The sequence below is a fragment of the Panulirus ornatus genome, chromosome 18, assembly GCF_036320965.1.
Source record: "Panulirus ornatus isolate Po-2019 chromosome 18, ASM3632096v1, whole genome shotgun sequence".
Taxonomy (NCBI): Eukaryota; Metazoa; Arthropoda; class Malacostraca; order Decapoda; family Palinuridae; genus Panulirus; species Panulirus ornatus.
In genome coordinates this window covers 37,855,362-37,877,296 of record NC_092241.1, presented here as the reverse complement: position 1 = coordinate 37,877,296, position 21,935 = coordinate 37,855,362, and positions in this window count along the sequence as shown.

Genomic DNA, 21,935 nt, shown 5'->3' with positions numbered 1-21,935 from the left:
ACGCGTAGCGGACGGATGTATATCTAAATCGAAGTCAAGATGGTAGAACGGTGATATAAAAAGGTGTTTGTTATATAAGAAAAAGCTCTTAAGAAACTCAAATACACTAACAAGCAGCATGATACACTAAGTTATGAACATTTGCGTAAAGTAAGAGGCTTATACGACAAAGTAAACGTCGTTGTGAAGCGTGTATTGCCGAACACCTCAAAAGAAACCTTAAAGAGTTTTACCGTTATGTTAAAAGCAAGAGGGTCATGACCCAGTCAGTTCATCATTAATTACGGATATAGTTGACTTGGTTCAAGACAACGTTGCCATGCAGAAATTCTAAATGACCTTTTTTTTCTTTTTTTGTTCTCTGTATTTAGGATTGAAGAAACAACCCATGTCCCACATCCATTTTCATTGATAAGAGGATAACGTTATTCAACATATTGATATAAAATATGAAGACATACTATCAGCAGCAAACGATAGTACTATAAGTAAAACGTCAGGCACTGATGGGTTTTATCCAAGAACAATGAGAGAGGCGAAAAATGAGATAGTTAAGCCCTTGGCTGCTCTTTTCAGTAAGTCACTTGCTGCGGGAAAAGTTCTAAATGAATGGAAGTTTGCCAGTGTAGCACCTTTATACAAAAAAAGGTAGTAAGTCACTGCCCAGGAATTGTCGTCAAATTAACTCGAGGTCTGTAGTTGGAAAAATGATAAAAAAAAACATCATTCGAGGTAGAACAGTAAACTATTTAGAGGACCACCACTTAATACACGATTCTCAGCATGGTCTTCGACGAAATCGTTCATGTCTAGCAATCTGCTTGATTTCTTTTATGGTTTAATCATCATATAAGACAAAAGTAAAGCAGTTGACGTCATCTATCTACATTTTATAAACGCATTCGATAAGGTTCCGCATCAGAGTTTACTAAGAAATCTTGGGTCACATAACTCTACTGAGGTGGGTAGGAAATTGGTGGACTGGCCGTAAACAAAGCGTTGTGATTAGTGGTCAAGAATCAGAATGACTTGACGTAGCAAGTGGAGTGCCGCAAGGATCAGTCTTGGAACCGGTTCTCTTTTTCGTATAGTCAGTGATATTGATAATGGGCTGCATTGCAAGATATGAAAATTCGTTGATGATACAAAGCTGGGAAATAAATCTACAAATGAAGTTAACATAGCTAACATAGACAAATTGATGGACTGGACTCTTAGGTTGCAAATGCATCTTAACATCGATAATTGCAAAATTTTCTGTATAAGTACCAAATACGAAAAGGCGAGCTATATTGTGAATTCTGTTGAACTGCAAAAGTAAATGACGAAAACGACTTGGTTGTAATAATCTCTTGTGACCTAACGTCAGGCAAGCAGTGTACAGAGGCAGTTAAAAGAGCGAATATAATTTTTGGTTTCATAGAGTAGCCTTCGAATTCAAGTCCAGGGAAATCATCTATGCTCTTGACAGTATACTGGTTCGTCCCCATCATGAACATTGTGTTCAATTTTGGTCACCTCCACCTGAAAAGAAAAGAATGAACAAAATACTATAATGATTCCTGAGCTGTGAGTGCAGACTAATGGACTTAAATCTACGTAGCTTAGAAAAGAGAAGGTTACGGTGATGGAATATATGTACTCAAAGTTGTCAAAAGCTTTGAGAACCTTGATGTATGAAGTTACTTAAGACTTCAGTCGTCTGATTTTAGCTGTAGTAATGAAAACGAACTCGTGGGCAAACATTTTACCTCGAGTGAGGCGAAGTACTTTTTCTTCAACAGGATTGTCAACATATGGAACGTTTTGCCATTCCGAGTGGTTGAAAGCAGTACTGTAGTAGATACGTTAAAGAATAGATTTCATACATATTTCGTTTTAGGTCCAGAATTTACATTTCCTGCCCCTCCCTAGTGTCACTGACAATGTGCAAGTTATCCTTTTAGAATTATCTGTTTACCCTCTACTTTCTACCACACTAATCTGTGAGTTTCTAGTATCTTCCAGCGTCAAAAACAGCTTCGAAAGGATCCAGTGGTGTGTTGCTATTTGAGACACTTTTTATTGTTTTGTAATGAAAATATCATCAACAGTGATGATAGTAATGATAATTGATTATATAATGATAATAATAATGATAATAATGATGATGATGATTATAATAATGATAATAATGATGATAATAATAATAATGATAATAATAGTAATAATAATAATAATAATAATGATAATAATAATGATAATAATAATAATAATAATAATAATAATAATAATAATAATAATAATAATAATGATAATAATAATAATAGTAATAATGATGATAATAATAATGATACTTCTACTAGTACTATAATTAATGATAGAAAATTATGATGATGATAATAATAATAATATTGATAATGATGATAATTATAATGATAATGATACAAAGTAATACATCGGAATTCAAACAGCAACAAACAGCTGGATCCTTTCGGGGGTGTGTGGGGTAGTGGAAGACATTAGAAACACACAGATTAGTGTGGTAAGAATAGATAGGTGTACAGATAAATCCAAAACCTGCACGTTGTTATTATGACTAAAGAGATGCAACTACTGCAAAATCGTGGACTTGAAGCGAAATGTTTACCAATTCTTTGTATACTTATCTATTGTACTGCTTCCAACCACTCTAATTGCTAAATCATTCCACATGTCAACAATCCATTTGAGAGAAATATACAGGTATATATGTGTTTGTTTGTATGTGTATGCAATTTCCTCTATTGCCATATAGATGCATTAAGATACTAAACACTCAAAGCATATGTATCAAAATGCGAATTACGGAAAAAGTGCGTAATACATCATCAAAGAGAACAACTGCTCGTTCCTCAGAATGTGCAGCTGTTCATTACCACGTGACTGCTTCAGGGGCTATATGGAATACTGGGGAACGTGATATCCACTTCGAAGCTCCGAGCTCTCGTTCCCCAACTTGTATTCGTCAGGATATGTAAATCTTGATCGGTTGGCAGGGTTCGCCTCCGATACCTTCCTACTGAGGGGGAAGGGCTTATATATATATATATATATATATATATATGTATATACATGTGTATGTGGGTGGGTTGGGCCATTCTTTCGTCTGTTTCCTTGCGCTCCTCGCTAACGCGGGAGACAGCGACAAAGCAAAATAGATAAATAAATCAATATATATATATATATATATATATATATATATATATATATATATATATATATATATATATTGAAATGGTTTGGTCACAGAGAGAGAATGAGTGAGGTAAGATTGACAAAAAGGATATATGTGTCAGAGGTGGGGGGAACGAGAAGTGGGAGACCAAAGTGGAGGTGGAAGCATAGGGTGTAAATGATTTGAGCGATCGGGTCCTGAACATACAGGAGGGTGAAGGGTGTGCAAGGATTAGAGTGAATTAGAACGATGTGGTATGCCGGGGTCGACGTGCTGTCATTGGATTGAACCAGGGCATGTGAAGCGTCTGGGGTAAACCATGAAAAGTTTTGTGGGGCCTGGATGTAGAAAGGCAGCTGTGGTTTCGGTGCATTACACATGACAGCTAGAGACTGAGTGTGAACGAATGTGGCATTTGTTGTCTTTTCCTAGCGCTAGCTCGCGCGCGCGCGCACGGGGGTGAGGGTGGGGGGTGGGGGGGGGTGCCATTTCATGTGCGGCGGAGCTTGCGCTACCTCGCCAACACGGGAGACAGCGACAAAGGATAATGAAGTATATATATGTGTATATATATATATATATATATATATATATATATATATATATATATATATATATATATTATTTATTTATTTATTTTGCTTTGTCGCTGTCTCCCGCGTTTGCGAGGTAGCGCAAGGAAACAGACGAAAGAAATGGCCCAACCCACCCCCATACACAATGTATATACGTACACGTCCACACACGCAAATATACATACCTATACATCTCAATGTACACATATATATACACACACAGACACATACATATATACCGATGCACACAATTCACACTGTCTGCCTTTATTTATTCCCATCGCCACCTCGCCACACATGGAATACCATCCCCCTCCCCCCCATGTGTGCGAGGTAGCACTAGGAAAAGACAACAAAGGCCCCATTTGTTCACACTCAGTCTCTAGCTGTCATGCAATAATGCCCGAAACCAAAGCTCCCTTTCCACATCCAGGCCCCACACAACTTTCCATGGTTTACCCCAGACGCTTCACATGCCCTGATTCAATCCACTGACAGCACGTCAACCCCGGTATACCACATCGATCCAATTCAATCTATTCCTTGCCCTCCTTTCACCCTCCTGCATGTTCAGGCCCCGATCACACAAAATTTTTTTCACTCCATCTTTCCACCTCCAATTTGGTCTCCCACTTCTCCTCGTTCCCTCCACCTCCGACACATATATCCTCTTGGTCAATCTTTCCTCACTCATTCTCTCCATGTGCCCAAACCATTTCAAAACACCCTCTTCTGCTCTCTCAACCACGCTCTTTTTATTTCCACACATCTCTCTTACCCTTACATTACTTACTCGATCGAACCACCTCACACCACACATTCTCATCAAACATCTCATTTCCAGCACATCCACCCTCCTGCGCACAACTCTATCCATAGCCCACGCCTCGCAACCATACAACATTGTTGGAACCACTATTCCTTCAAACATACCCATTTTTGCTTTCCGAGATAATGTTCTTCAAGGCTCCCAAGATTTTCGCCCCCTCCCCCACCCTATGATTCACTTCCGCTTCCATGGTTCCATCCGCTGCCAGATCCACTCCCAGATATCTAAAACACTTTACTTCCTCCAGCTTTTCTCCATTCAAACTTACCTCCCAGTTGACTTGACCCTCAACCCTACTGTACCTAATAACCTTGCTCTTATTCACATTTACTCTTAACTTTCTTCTTTCACACACTTTACCAAACTCAGTCACCAGCTTCTGCAGTTTCTCACATGAATCAGCCACCAGCGCTGTGTCATCAGCGAAACACAACTGACTCACTTCCCAAGCTCTCTCATCACAACAGACTTCATACTTGCCCATCTTTCCAAAACTCTTGCATTCACCTCCCTAACAACCCCATCCATAAACAAATTGAACAACCATGGAGACATCACACACCCCTGCCGCAAACATATATATATATATATATATATATATATATATATATATATATATATATATATATATATATATATATATATATATGTATATATATATATATATATATATTTTTTTTTCTTCTTTTTTTTTTGCTTTGTCGCTGTCTCCCGCGTTTGCGAGGTAGCGCAAGGAAAAAGACGAAAGGAATGGCCCACCCACCCCCATACACATGTATATAGATACACGTCCACACACGCAAATATACATACCTACACAGCTTTGCATGGTTTACCCCAGACGCTTCACATGCCCTGATTCAATCCACTGACAGCACGTTAACCCCGGTATACCACATCGTTCCAATTCACTCTATTCCTTGCGCTCCTTTCACCCTCCTGCATGTTCAGGCCCCGATCACACAAAATCTTTTTCACTCCATCTTTCCACCTCCAATATGGTCTCCCACTTCTCGTTCCCTCCACCTCCGACACGTATATCCTCTTGGTCAATCTTTCCTCACTCATTCTCTCCATGTGCCCAAACCATTTCAAAACACCCTCTTCTACTCGCTCAACCACGCTCTTTTTATTTCCACACATCTCTCTTACCCTTACGTTACTTACTCGATCAAACCACCACACACCACACATTGTCCTCAAACATCTCATTTCCAGCACATCCACCCTCCTGCGCACAACTCTATCCATAGCCCACGCCTCGCAACCATACAAAATTGTTGGAACCACTATTCCTTCAAACATACCCATTTTTGCTTTCCGAGATAATGTTCTCGACTTCCACACATTCTTCAAGGCTCCCAGGATTTTCGCCCCCTCCCCCACCCTATGATCCACTTCCACTTTCATGGTTCCATCCGCTGCCAGATCCACTCCCAGATATCTAAAACACTTTACTTCCTCCAGTTTTTCTCCTTTCAAACTTACCTCCCAATTGACTTGACCCTCAACTCTACTGTACCTAATAACCTTGCTCTTATTCACATTTACTCTTAACTTTCACACACTTTACCAAACTCAGTCACCAGCTTCTGCAGTTTCTCACATGAATCAGCCACCAGCGCTGTATCATCAGCGAACAACAACTGACTCACTTCCCAAGCTCTCTCATCCACAACAGACTTCATACTTGCCCCTCTTTCTAAAACTCTTGCATTCACCTCCCTAACAACCCCATCCATAAACAAATTAGACAACCATGCAGACATCACACACCCCTGCCGCAAACCTACATTCACTGAGAACCAATCACTTTCCTCTCTTCCTACACGTACACATGCCTTACATCCTCGATAAAAACTTTTCACTGCTTCTGACAACTTGCCTCCCACACCATATATTCTTAATACCTTCCACAGAGCATATCTATCAACTCTATCATATGCCTTCTCCAGATCCATAAATGCTACATACAAATCCATTTGCTTTTCTAAGTATTTCTCACATACATTCTTCAAAGCAAACACCTGATCCACACATCCTCTACCACTTCTGAAACCACACTGCTCTTTCCCAATCTGATGCTCTGTACATGCCTTCACCCTCTCAATCAATACCCTCCCATATAATTTACCAGAAATACTCAACAAATTTATACCTCTGTAATTTGAGCACTCACTCTTATCCCCTTTGCCTTTGTACAATGGCACTATGCACGCATTCCGCCAATCCTCAGGCACCTCACCATGAGTCATACATACATTAAATAACATTACCAACCAGTCAATAATACAGTCACCCCCTTTTTTAATAAATTCCACTGCAATACCATCCAAACCTGCTGCCTTGCCGGCTTTCATCTTCCGCAAAGCTTTTACTACTTCTTCTCTGTTTACCAATTCATTTTCCCTAACCCTCTAACTTTGCACACCACCTCGACCAAAACACCCTATATCTGCCACTCTATCATCAAACACATTCAACAAACCTTCAAAATACTCACTCCATCTCCTTCTCACATCACCACTACTTGTTATCACCTCCCCATTTGTGGCCTTCACTGTAGTTCCCATTTGCTCCCTTGTCTTACGCACTTTATTTACCTCCTTCCAGAACATCTTTTTATTCTCCCTAAAATTTAATGATACTCTCTCACCCCAACTCTCATTTGCCCTCTTTTTCACCTCTTGCACCTTTCTCTTGACCTCCTGTCTCTTTCTTTTATACATCTCCCACTCAATTGCTTTTTTTCCCTGCAAAAATCGTCCAAATGCCTCTCTCTTCTCTTTCACTAATAATCTTACTTCTTCATCCCACTACTCACTACCCTTTCTAATCAACCCACCTCCCACTCTTCTCATGCCACAAGCATCTTTTGCGCAATCCATCACTGATTCCCTAAATACATCCCATTCCTCCCCCACTCCCCTTACTTCCATTGTTCTCACCTTTTTCCATTCTGTACTCAGTCTCTCCTGGTACTGCCTCACATACAAACCTCCAACAGTCAGGATCGAACCCAGGACCCCAGAGGACAGGCGGGAGCGCTACCGCTAGGCTATGATCGCCCCTAATAGGGAAATGACTATTAGAATACTGTGTACTCGAATACCCTTCGTCTCACGTTGGTGAGCAACGGGGTCTACACCCGTCTTTTCCCATCAGGCTCACACACCCCGTTCCTCACCAACGTGAGACGAAGGGTATCCGAGTACATAGCATTCGATTAGTCATTTCCCTATTAGGGGCGATCAAGCCTAGCCATATCGCTCACGCTTGTTGCACAGGGGTCTCGGGTTCGATCCTGGCTGTTGGAGGTTTGTATGTACTATGAAAGTGCGCGTTCATATGCACTTTGTTTGTATATATATATATATATATATATATATATATATATATATATATATATATATATATATATATATATATTTATATATATATATATATATATATATATATATATATATATATATATATATATATATATATATATATATATATATATATTCTACTGAGACTTCCTGTCATGCTCAGATTGAGGGATATAATCTCATGCTACCTCGCTTCCATGGTCGAGGGTTCTCAACAAAATGCAGCATGATGCGAAAACTCCTAAGAGGAAAGCTTGATTCCTTCCCTTTTGCCGACTACTGCATTCGTATAATCTTTCAGTTGACAGTTTAGCATTTTCTCGAAGAGAGATCGCGATTGTCGAAGGTAAAAAGTAAATATATCCTCCTTTCTCGTGGAGATATATTCAAGGACTGAGGAAAATATACATAAGCATTACAATTTCCTGACAGGACAATATGTGAACAATTTCGAAGAGCATCACATTATATATATATATATACATATATATATATATATATATATATATATATATATATATATATATATATATATATATATATATATTCATTTATTTTTTATTTATTTTGCTTTGTCGCTGTCTCCCCCGTTAGCGAGGTAGCGCAAGGAAACAGACGAAAGAAATGGCCCAACCCACTCACATACACATGTATATACATACATGTCCACACACGCAAATATACATACCTATACATCTCAACGTATACATATATATATATATATATATATATATATATATATATATATATATATATATATATATATATATATATATATATATATATATATACACAGACATATACATATATACACATGTATATAATTCATACTGTGATTTTATTTATTCCCATCGCCCCCCGCCACACATGAAATAACAACCCCCTCCCCAAATGTGCGCGAGGTAGCGCTAGGAAAAGACTACAATAGCCACATTCGTTCACACTCAGTCTCTAGCTGTCATGTAATAATGCACCGAAACCACAGCTCCCTTTCCACAACCAGGCCCCACACAACTTTCCATGGTTTACCCCAGACGCTTCACATGCTCTGGTTCAGTCCATTAACAGCACGTCGACCCCGGTATACCACATCGTTCCAATTCACGCCTTTCACCCTCCTGCATGTTCAGGCCCCGATCAGTCAAAGTCTTTTTCACTCCATCCTTCCATCTCCAATTTGGTCTCCCACTTCTCCTCGTTCCCTCCACCTCTGACACATACATCCTCTTGGTCAATCTTTCCTCACTCATTCTCTCCATGTGACCAAACCATTTCAAAACACCCTCTTCTGCTCTGTCGACCACACTTTTTCCATTACCATACATCCCTCTTACCCTATTACTACTTACTCGATCAAACCATCTCACACCACATGTTGTCTTCAAACATCTCATTTCCAGCACATCCACCCTCCTGCGCACAACTCTATCCATAGCCCTCCTCGCAACCATATAACATTGTTGGAGCCACTATTCCTTCAAACATACCCATTTTTGCTTTCCGAGATAATGTTCTCGACTTCCACACATTCTTCAACGCTCCCAGAACTTTCGTCCCTCCTCCACCCTACGATTCACTCCGCTTCCATGGTTCCATCCGTTGCCAAATCCACTCCCAGATATCTAAAACGCTTCACATCCTCCAGCCTTTCTCCATTCAAACTTACCTCCCAATTGACTTGTCCCTCAACCCTACTGTACATAATAACCTTGCTCTTATTCCCATTTACTCTTAGCTTTCTTCTTTCACGCACTTTACCAAAGTCAGGCACCAGCTTCTGCCGTTTCTCACATGAATCAGCCACCAGCGCTGTATCATCAGCGAACAACAACTGACTCACTTCCCAAACTCTCTCATCCACAACAGACTGTATACTTGCCCCTCTTTCCAAAACTCTTGCATTTACCTCCCTAATAACCTCATCCATAAACAAATTAAACAACCATGGAGACATCACACACCCCTGCCGCAAACCTACATTCACTGAGAACCAATCACTTTCCTCTCTTCCTACACGTACACATGCGTTACATCCTTGATAACAACATTTCACTGCTTCTAACAACTTGCCTCCCTCACGATATATTCTTAATACCTTCCACAGAGCATCTCTATCAACGCTATCATATGCCTTCTCCAGATCCATAAATGCCACATACAAATCCTTTTGCTTTTCTAAGTATTTCTCACATACATATTTCAAAGCAAACACCTGATCAACACATCCTCTACCACTTCTGAAACCACACTGCTTTTCACCAATCTGATGCTCTGTACATGCCTTCACCCTCTCTATCAATACCCTCCCATATATTTTCCCAGGAATACTCAACAAACTTATACCTCTGTAATTTGAGCACTCACTTTTATCCCCTTTGCCTTTGTACAATGGCACTATGCAAGCATTCCGCCAATCCTCAGGCACCTCACCATGAGACATACATACATTAAATAACCTTACCAACCGGTCAAAAATACAGACACCCCCTTTTTTAAATAAATTTCACTGCAATGTCATCCAAACCCGCAGCCTTGCCGGCTTTCATCTTCCGCAAAGCTTTTACTACCTCTTCTCTGTTTACCAAATCATTTTCCCTAACTTTGCCCAACATCTCGACCAAAACACCCTATATCTGCCACTCTATCATCAAACACATTCAACAAACCTTCAAAATACTCACTCCATCTCCTTCTCACATCACCATTACTTGTTATCACCTCCCCATTAGCCCCATTCGCTGAAGTTCCCATTTGCTCCCGCGTCTTACGCACTTTGTTTACCTCCTTCCAAATCATCTTTTTATTCTCCCTAAAATTTAATGATACTCTCTCACCCCAACTCTCATTTGCCCTCATCACCTCTTGCACCTTTCTCTTGACCTCCTGCCTCTTTCTTTTATGCATCTCCCAGTCATTTGAATTATTTCCCTGCAAGAATCGTCCAAATGCCCCTCTCTTCTCTTTCACTAATATTCTTACTTCTTCATCCCACCACTCACTACCCTTTCTAATCTGCCCACCTCCCACGCTTCTCATGCCACAAGCATCTTTTGCACAAGCCATCTCTGCTTCCCTAAGTACATCCCATTCCTCCCCCACTCCCCTTACCTATATATATATATATATATATATATATATATATATATATATATATATATATATATATATATATATATATATATATATACACATACATAGATAGATAGATATATCATGATAAAATCTTTGCTAACTTGTATTCATGATAATATGTAGGTGGGGATTGACATTAATTAATGTTAGCGTGTGACATCTTTACATCCGCATGTAATACCTCAACAAAATCCAGTTCTAGTATAAAAAGAAAAGAGCCACCGTCTTTCATGACTTGCATTCATTAGCATAGTCACTAAGGCTAGGCACGCTCAGGATTCTCGCCAGGAGAGGGTAAACATGGCCATTATGTGGCTGGTCACCATAATCTTTAATAATGTATGTTGGTCGCAGGTTACACACTCGGGGCTCATGAGAAGAAGCTTATGTGATGGTCATTACCAATGAATATGTTTCATCACTGCTGACCCCATGCCGAGAATGTATAGATATATCATTTTTTTCTTACATATTCGCTGTTTCCTTCGTGAGCCAAGTAGTGTCAAGAACAGATGACTAAGCCCTAGAGGAAAAAACCTCGCTTGGATCCTTCCTCTGTCCATTTTTTTTGAAGGCTGATACTGGAAGGCAGGATTACCATCCCCCACGCTCCAGTTCCTCTCATTCGTATTTAGTAACAGGGAACGCATGGGGCAGTATTGTTTCTCTCCTGTCCATAGGGATAACGGAGAATATATTCATAAATATTTGCATATGCCTTTGAGAGCAAATTAAAAGATATAGACAGCTTTAAGGTTTTCTGAGTAATTGTAAACAGTTCTCTTGATAAACTTTTATAAGTCTTAGTAATATATCATTCATATTGTCAAAGACTATCTGACCGTTTAAGGTTTACATAAATACTCTTCTAACTCATATTTCTAAATCTCTTTGTCTCCATGTGTGCAGTATTAACTCTACTAGCTTTTTAAATCCAGGAGGAACCGCTTATTATATATACTATATTTATAAATCATATATATATATATATATATATATATATATATATATATATATATATATATATATATATATATATATATTTTTTTTTTTTTTTTTTTTTTTTTTTCAACTTTTCTAAAATGGGAAACAGAAGAAGGAGTCACGCGGGGAGTGCTCATCCTCCTCGAAGGCTCAGACTGGGGTGTCTAAATGTGTGTGGATGTAACCAAGATGTGAAAAAAGGAGAGATAGGTAGTATGTTTGAGGAAAGGAACCTGGATGTTTTGGCTCTGAGTGAAACGAAGCTCAAGGGTAAAGGGGAAGAGTGGTTTGGGAATGTCTTGGGAGTAAAGTCAGGGGTTAGTGAGAGGACAAGAGCAAGGGAAGGAGTAGCAGTACTCCTGAAACAGGAGTTGTGGGAGTATGTGATAGAATGCAAGAAAGTAAATTCTCGATTAATATGAGTAAAACTGAAAGTTGATGGAGAGAGATGGGTGATTATTGGTGCATATGCACCTGGGCATGAGAAGAAAGATCATGAGAGGCAAGCGTTTTGGGAGCAGCTGAATGAGTGTGTTAGTGGTTTTGATGCACGAGACCGGGTTATAGTGATGGGTGATTTGAATGCAAAGGTGAGTAATGTGGCAGTTGAGGGAATAATTGGTATACATGGGGTGTTCAGTGTTGTAAATGGAAATGGTGAAGAGCTTGTAGATTTATGTGCTGAAAAAGGACTGGTGATTGGGAATACCTGGTTTAAAAAGCGAGATATACATAAGTATACGTATGTAAGTAGGAGAGATGGCCAGAGAGCGTTATTGGATTACGTGTTAATTGACAGGCGCGCGAAAGAGAGACTTTTGGATGTTAATGTGCTGAGAGGTACAACTGGAGGGATGTCTGATCATTATCTTGTGGAGGCTAAGGTGAAGATTTGTATGGGTTTTCAGAAAAGAGTGAATGTTGGGGTGAAGAGGGTGGTGAGAGTAAGTGAGCTTGGGAAGGAGACTTGTGTGAGGAAGTACCATGAGAGACTGAGTACAGAATGGAAAAAGGTGAGAACAATGGAAGTAAGGGGAGTGGGTGAGAAATGGGATGTATTTAGGGAATCAGTGATGGATTACGCAAAAGATGCTTGTGGCATGAGAAGAGTGGGAGGTGGGTTGATTAGAAAGGGTAGTGAGTGGTGGGATGAAGAAGTAAGATTATTAGTGAAAGAGAAGAGAGAGGCATTTGAACGATTTTTGCAGGGAAAAAATGCAATTGATTGGGAAATGTATAAAAGAAAGAGACTGAAGGTCAAGAGAAAGGTGCAAGAGGTGAAAAAGAGGGCAAATGAGAGTTGGGGTGAGAGAGTATCATTAAATTATAGGGAGAATAAAAAGATGTTCTGGAAGGAGGTAAATAAAGTGCGTAAGACAAGGGAGCAAATGGGAACTTCAGTGAAGGGCGCAAATGGGGAGGTGATAACAAGTAGTGATGATGTGAGTAGGAGATGGAGTGAGTATTTTGAAGGTTTGTTGAATGTGTTTGATGATAGAGTGGCAGATATAGGGTGTTTTGGTCGAGGTGGTGTGCAAAGTGAGAGGGTTAGGGAAAATGATTTGGTAAACAGAGAAGAAGTAGTGAAAGCTTTGCGGAAGATGAAAACCGGCAAGGCAGCAGGTTTGGATGGTATTGCAGTGGAATTTATTAAAAGAGGGGGTGACTGTATTATTGACTGGTTGGTAAGGTTATTTAATGTATGTATGACTCAGGGTGAGGTGCCCGAGGATTGGCGGAATGCGTGCATAGTGCCATTGTACAAAGGCAAAGGGGTTAAGAGTGAGTGCTCAGATTTCAAAGGTATAAGTTTGTTGAGTATTCCTGGTAAATTATATGGGAGAGTATTGATTGAGAGGGTGAAGGCATGTACAGAGCATCAGATTGGGGAAGAGCAGTGTGGTTTCAGAAGTGGTAGAGGATGTGTGGATCAGGTGTTTGCTTTGAAGAATGTATGTGAGAAATACTTAGAAAAGCAAATGGATTTGTATGTAGCATTTATGGATCTGGAGAAGGCATATGATAGAGTTGATAGAGATGCTCTGTGGAAGGTATTAAGAATATATGGTGTGGGAGGAAAGTTGTTAGAATCAGTGAAAAGTTTTTATCGAGGATGTAAGGCATGTGTACGTGTAGGAAGAGAGGAAAGTGATTGGTTCTCCGTGAATGTAGGTTTGCGGCAGGGGTGTGTGATGTCTCCATGGTTGTCTAATTTGTTTATGGATGGGGTTGTTAGGGAGGTGAATGCAAGAGTTTTGGAAAGAGGGGCAAGTATGAAGTCTGTTGTGGATGAGAGAGCTTGGGAAGTGAGTCAGTTGTTGTTCGCTGATGATACAGCGCTGGTGGCTGATTCATGTGAGAAACTGCAGAAGCTGGTGACTGAGTTTGGTAAAGTGTGTGGAAGAAGAAAGTTAAGAGTAAATGTGAATAAGAGCAAGGTTATTAGGTACAGTAGGGTTGAGGGTCAAGTCAAATGGGAGGTAAGTTTGAATGGAGAAAAACTGGAGGAAGTAAAGTGTTTTAGATATCTGGGGGTGGATCTGGCAGCGGATGGAACCATGGAAGCGGAAGTGGATCATAGGGTGGGGGAGGGGCGAAAATCCTGGGAGCCTTGAAGAATGTGTGGAAGTCGAGAACATTATCTCGGAAAGCAAAAATGGGTATGTTTGAAGGAATAGTGGTTCCAACAATGTTGTATGGTTGCGAGACGTGGGCTATGGATAGAGTTGTGCGCAGGAGGATGGATGTGCTGGAAATGAGATGTTTGAGGACAATGTGTGGTGTGAGGTGGTTTGATCGAGTAAGTAACGTAAGGGTAAGAGAGATGTGTGGAAATAAAAAGAGCGTGGTTGAGAGAGCAGAAGAGGGTGTTTTGAAATTGTTTGGGCACATGGAGAGAATGAGTGAGGAAAGATTGACCAAGAGGATATATGTGTCGGAGGTGGAGGGAACGAGGAGAAGTGGGAGACCAAATTGGAGGTGGAAAGATGGAGTGAAAAAGATTTTGTATGATCGGGGCCTGAACATGCAGGAGGGTGAAAGGAGATCAAGGAATAGAGTGAATTGGATCGATGTGGTATACCGGGGTTGACGTGCTGTCAGTGGATTGAATGAGGGCATGTGAAGCGTCTGGGGTAAACCCTGGAAAGCTGTGTAGGTATGTATATTTGCGTGTGTGGACGTGTATGTATATACATGTGTATGGGGGTGGGTTGGGCCGTTTCTTTCGTCTGTTTCCTTGCGCTACCTCGCAAACGCGGGAGACAGCGACAAAGCAAAAAAAAAAAAAAAAAAAAATATATATATATATATATATATATATATATATATATATATATATATATATATATATATATATATATATATATATATATATATATATATATATATATATATATATATATATATATATATATATATGATATATATGTATATATATATATATATATATATATATATATATATATATATATATATATATATATATATATATATATATATATATATATATATATATATATATATATATATATATATATATATATATATTTTCTTTTTCTTTCAAACTATTCGCCATTTCCCGCATTAGCGAGGTAGCGTTAAGAACAGAAGACTGGGCCTTTATATATATATATATATATATATATATATATATATATATATATATATATATATATATATATATATATATATATATATATATATATATATATATATATTTATATATATATATATATATATATATATATATATATATATATATATATATATATATATATATATATATATAATATATCATATTTAGTAAACATGCGATTGTCTAAAACAGACAACGAGCGTATCATAAACTTATTATGTGGACAAGATGAATATTTTACAAATTTTAACAACAATAAAGTTATCCAAATTGTATAGACTTTCACTGATATTATCATTATAATTCTTTTTGTATCTAATAATAGAAGATTCAATGATATTTTTCGTGGTGCTGGATTTAGAGTTAATAACTGAGATGGCATTACTCTTGTCAATACAATCATCATATTTTTTAACGTGATTAAACAAGGCATTTGATTCTTGTCTCGTTCTTACTCAATGTATGGTCATATATCCATTATTACTCATCTCAACACGACAGTTGAATTATCATCATTTCACTCTTTGTTCCTTAGGGCATTACGAATTTGCAGTCCAAAGTATATTGATGATGAGTTTGAGAAGATATATTCTATCAGATCTAAGTTAAAGTGCCTTAGATCTTTCATTGATAAATCCTTTAAGTTAGCAATGAAATCATTTTATAGAGTTGAGCCCAAACCTCCCACTGACAATAAGAATCTTTTAGTTCTCCCTTTTAATGATAATTTTACTTTACTTCCCATGTTGCTTAAGTCTTTTAATGTAAATGTTGCCTTCAGCAACAATGATACTATAAAGAATATCTTTATCAGGAACTCACCAGAAACTTCTGGGTGCATCTATAAAGTGCCATGTAGAAATTAAGTTTTATGTTGGGCAGACTGGTAAGGATCTTTCTTTTAGACTTAAGCAATCCAGTACCACGAGAAATATCACTGAATCTTCTATAATAGAATACACAAAGAATTGTAATCTTAATATCAGTGAATGTCTATACAAATTGGATAACTTTATTGTTGATAAAAATTGTAAGTAAACAATTCACCATCTTGACCACATAATAAGTTTATGCAACGCTCGTTATCTGTCATGGACAATCGCATGTTTACCAAATGGCGTCCCAGCTACGTCACTTCGTTGTATATCAACTGACTTATATTTCTCTCTTGTGTCTCCCCTGATGATGTGATAATTACACGAAAGTGCACTTGAGAACTTATCGTTTTTCACTTTCCCCGTGGACTAATAGGAATATACTTATCATGCGCAAAATTGAGATTCTTTCCTATATCTATCTATCTATCTATCTATCTATCTATCTATCTATCTTTTTATCTATCTGTCTATCTATCTATCTATCTATCTATCTATCTATCTATATATCTATCTATCTATCTATCTATCTATCTATCTATCTATCTATATATATATATATATATATATATATATATATATATATATATATATATATATATATATATATATATATATATATATATCATCAGCGAACAACAACTGACTCACTTCCCAAGCTCTCTCATCCCCAACAGACTTCATACTTGCCCCTCTTTCCAAAACTCTTGAATTTACCTCCCTAACAACCCCATCCATAAACAAATTAAACAACCATGGAGACATCACACACCCCTGCCGCAAACCTACATTCGCTGAGAACCAATCACTTTCCTCTCTTCCTACACGTACACATGCCTTACATCCTCGATAAAAACTTTTCACTGCTTCTAACAACTTTCCTCCCACACCATATATTCTTAATACCTTCCACAGAGCATCTCTATCAACTCTATCATATGCCTTCTCCAGATCCATAAATGCTACATACAAATCCATTTGCTTTTCTAAGTATTTCTCACATACATTCTTCAAAGCAAACACCTGATCCACACATCCTCTACCACTTCTGAAACCACACTGCTCTTCCCCAATCTGATGCTCTGTACATGCCTTCACCCTCTCAATCAATACCCTCCCATATAATTTACCAGGAATACTCAGCAAACTTATACCTCTGTAATTTGAGCACTCACTCTTATCCCCTTTGCCTTTGTACAATGGCACTATGCACGCATTCCGCCAATCCTCAGGCACCTCACCATGAGTCATACATACATTAAATAACCTTACCAACCAGTCAACATATCTACCAAATGGCGTCCTAGCTTCGTCTCTTCGATGTATATCAACTGACTGTTATATTTCTCTCTTGTGTCTCTACTGATGATGTGATTATTACACGAAAGTGCACTTGCGAACTTTTCGTGTTTCATTTTTCCCGTGGACTCATAGGAATATATATATATATATATATATATATATATATATATATATATATATATATATATATATATATATATATATTATCCATGGGGATAGGGGAGAAAGAATGCTTCCCACGTATTCCCTGCGTGTCGTAGAAGGAGACTAAAAGAGGAGGGAGCGGATGGCTGGAAATCCTCCCCTCTTTTTTTTTTTTTTTCTAATTTTCCAAAAGAAGGAACAGAGAAGGCCCGGTGAGGATATTCCCTCAAAGGCCCAGTCCTCTGTTCTTAACGCTCCCTCGCTAACGCGGGAAATGGCGAATAGTATGAAAGAAAAAAAGACATATATATATATATATATATATATATATATATATATATATATATATATATATATATATATATATATATATATATCTATATATATACTGGGGTGGTGAGGGAGGTAAATTCGAGAGAGTTTTGGAAAGAAGAGCGGATGTGGAGCCTATCGGGGATAAAAGGGCTTGAGAATAGAGTCAGTTGTTGTTTGCTGATGTTACAGCACTGGCAACAGATTCGAGTGAGACAGTGCTGAGGTTGGTGACTGAGTTTAGAGAACTGTGTAAAGGGGTCAGGGAACGTTCTCTAGGAGGGTAAAATGTATGTTTGAAAGCATAGTAGTCCCAACAATATTATATGGATGTGAGGCATGTACTATGAATGAGGTTTTGTGGAGAAGGAGTGATGTGTTGGAAATGTGTGTGCTGAAATGGATTGGACATATGGAGAAATGTGTGAGGAAAGGTTGATAAAGAAGATATATGTGTCCGAAGTTGAGAGAAGACGTAGAACAGGGAGACCAAACTAAAGATGGAAGGATAGAGTGAAAAAGAATCTAAGCGATCGGGGCTCAAACTTGCAGGAGGGTAAAAGGAGTGCATGTGATAGAGTGAAATGCAACGATTTGGTATACAAGGATCGACGTGCTGTCAGTGGACGTACCATCGAATGAAAAGCGTCTAGGGAAAATCATGCAAATGTCTGTGGGGCCTGGTTATGGATAGGGAGCTGTGGTTTCGGTGCATTACCCATTACGGCTAGAGAATAAATGTGAGCTAATGTGGCCTTACCTCATCTAGTCCTTGGTAACGCAGGACATGGCTGTCAAGTATAAAAAGAGCTGTTAAGTTAAACATGACAAACATTGTATTTAAGTGCAACTAAAAGGCATGAAATCAAAAGAAAATCTACTTTCAATTTACGTCGTTACTTTTCAGAACGTTGGCGCTCTGCAAACGTTTCGTTGGAAAGGGAAACGGGAACTTGAGGGAAAATCTTAACTCAGTTAACTAATGTCAGTAGAGGATAAGTGATCATTTAGGTGTAGGTATTCTCTCCATATCCACAAACTTGTCTCAAGAATGCACAAGTCTAAATCAAAAGGAATAGACTTTTCTGAAACTTGTTTTTTTTATAGATTGCAGATTTCTGGTAACAGTGAGGTAGGTTTTAGATATTTTGCGTGATCGGTCAGCCAGTGTGAATATGAAAGCAGCTTCAAATTCTCACGACACGAAACGATCAAAGTTAGTGTTACGGCTTCTGTGTGTCGGTTTCCTGAGGGGAGATATAGATAAACTTAATTTCCTCATAACCATCAGTAGCGAAGTGTGTTCTGGTTTTCAACAACACAAACGAATAGGATATTTGGGTGTCTTGAGTTCAAATAGCCTCCGAACAGCTAAATTTGATGCCTGCCATTAAATGATAAAGCCATGTTATCAACGTATCTATAACAAGATGAAAGATCAACACCTGGGGGACATTGAGTTAACAACTTACGTACGTTCATAATGACGCAGGAACGTATTTGTTAAAGAAGGTTCTGGTGGGCTGGCCTTTCTAGTGCCTTCAATCTGGTTGTGGTATATACAGTTATGTTCCATTACCATTTTTCTACATAACTTCAGAACCCCTGCGCTACAATCAGTTTCAGGGGAATTATAGAAACCTCTGGAATGCGAGGTTCCTTGAAGATGTTTTACTCCTTTTCGTCCGCTGATTATGACAACCTAACCAAAGGTGGTTTTCCACTCTCTTTGTCAACCCCATGTGTATGAATTAATCAACAGTAAACCGAAATGGCGCACGAGGTCCTTTGCCATGAGCTAAGGTGTATCGTTAATGTAGGCTTCCTTTTCACCAGCCAAGCAGAAGCCAAGAGAAACGGTAAACTGTATCAAGGAGCACAATTGATGATAAGAGATATTACGATAACGTAGGGGGAACAGACGTGATATATATATATATATATATATATATATATATATATATATATATATATATATATATATATATATATATATATATATATATACTACATGCTGTAGTGTGATTCTTTCTCTCTCTCTCTCTCTCTCTCTCTCTCTCTCTCTCTCTCTCTCTCTCTCTCTCTCTCTCTCTCTCTCTCTCTCTCTCTCTCTCTCTCTCTCTCTCTCTCTCTCTCTCTCTCTCTCTCTCTCTCTCTCGTGTGTGTGTGTGTGCAGAACGTAGGCAAGACGTAATAATGCATCATCCGCCATCTGGCCTTTCCCACAAGCTCCATTCCCGGATGTTGCGTTTGGTTGCGTGTTTGACGTTGTTTTCCAAAACTGGTTTTTCCCGACCGTTCTATTCTTTACGCAGTTGATGCAGGTATGCTAATTTCACGGAGAGGAAAAAGGATTCCCGTTTAGATATTTAATTAAGTGCTGTAAATGATGCATTCTGACTCTAGAAATGATCATGATACACAGGTGTGTGTGAACACAACTAACTGCTGAAAGAATTTGCAACTATGCCATTATGAGTATAACCTTGAGCTGCTGCTGGCCTGGTCGTATAGCTAAGGGTAACATCTACGCTGGCCCGTCCATACAGCTGGTCATGGATTAGAGCTGGCCGTAGAACTTAACAAGACCTTGACGTTGTATCTGGTCATACAACGTTCACTGGAGCCTCACTGTTAGCCCGGGCATACACGTGGAGAAAATCTTAAAGCAAGACCCGCTGATCTTAATGCTGGCTCGGCCAAATTACCAAGCATGATTTTCATGGTCCTGTAGCAGGGAAGGGCATTAATACTCCCCTGGGTACATTGCTGGAGGCCACTACTGCTGCTCCAGCACTAAAGCAGGGCCAGACCTTGATGTTGGCCTGGTCTCCTGGGTTTGGTGGGATCTGAACGGTGGTTTGATCACATATATAAGGAAGAGGGCATTATTGTTGATCCAACCATATAATTGGGTTGGTGTTTAATACTCATCCAATCATATAGTTGGGAGGGGAATTAACTCTGTCCTGGTTCAGTAGCTGGGTTGAGCCTGAGTGTCATCTCGGTCGTATGACATGTTGGAAAGTTTATGTTTTTCCAGTAGTACTGTTGTGTTGTGATTTAATGTTGGTCCAGTTGTAGGATTGAGACGTGTCAAAGTGACCGTATGACAAGATTGAGTCTTAAGGTTGATGCAGATATAAGGCTGAAAGGGATATTAACGCTGGTTTGAGCGTTTAGTTGGGCCTTCCTTATTCCTGGTCAAGTCATAAAGTTGAGTGGGGGTCTTTTTGCTATTCTGGTCGTAGATCTGGGTGGGACATCAATACTGGCTTATTCGTATCGCGGGAAGGGACCTTGATCATGACACTGTCGCACAGTTTGCGTGAAGACATGACTCTTTCTTGGTTACGTAGCAAATAAATGCTATCTATGAAACAGATGTATGGAGCCTTATGTTGTCCTAGTTACGTGGCGTTGATGCTGATTGGAGGTTTTATTAGTTGGATAAGGCTCTAATGCTCACCTTGTCGTATATCCATATTCTGGGGTCTTCCTGTTGGTCTCTTGCAATGGATACGTAGTGCTGTTGTGGTGACTCTGTTCTCCAACTTGACGGGGTTGCCATCCTATGC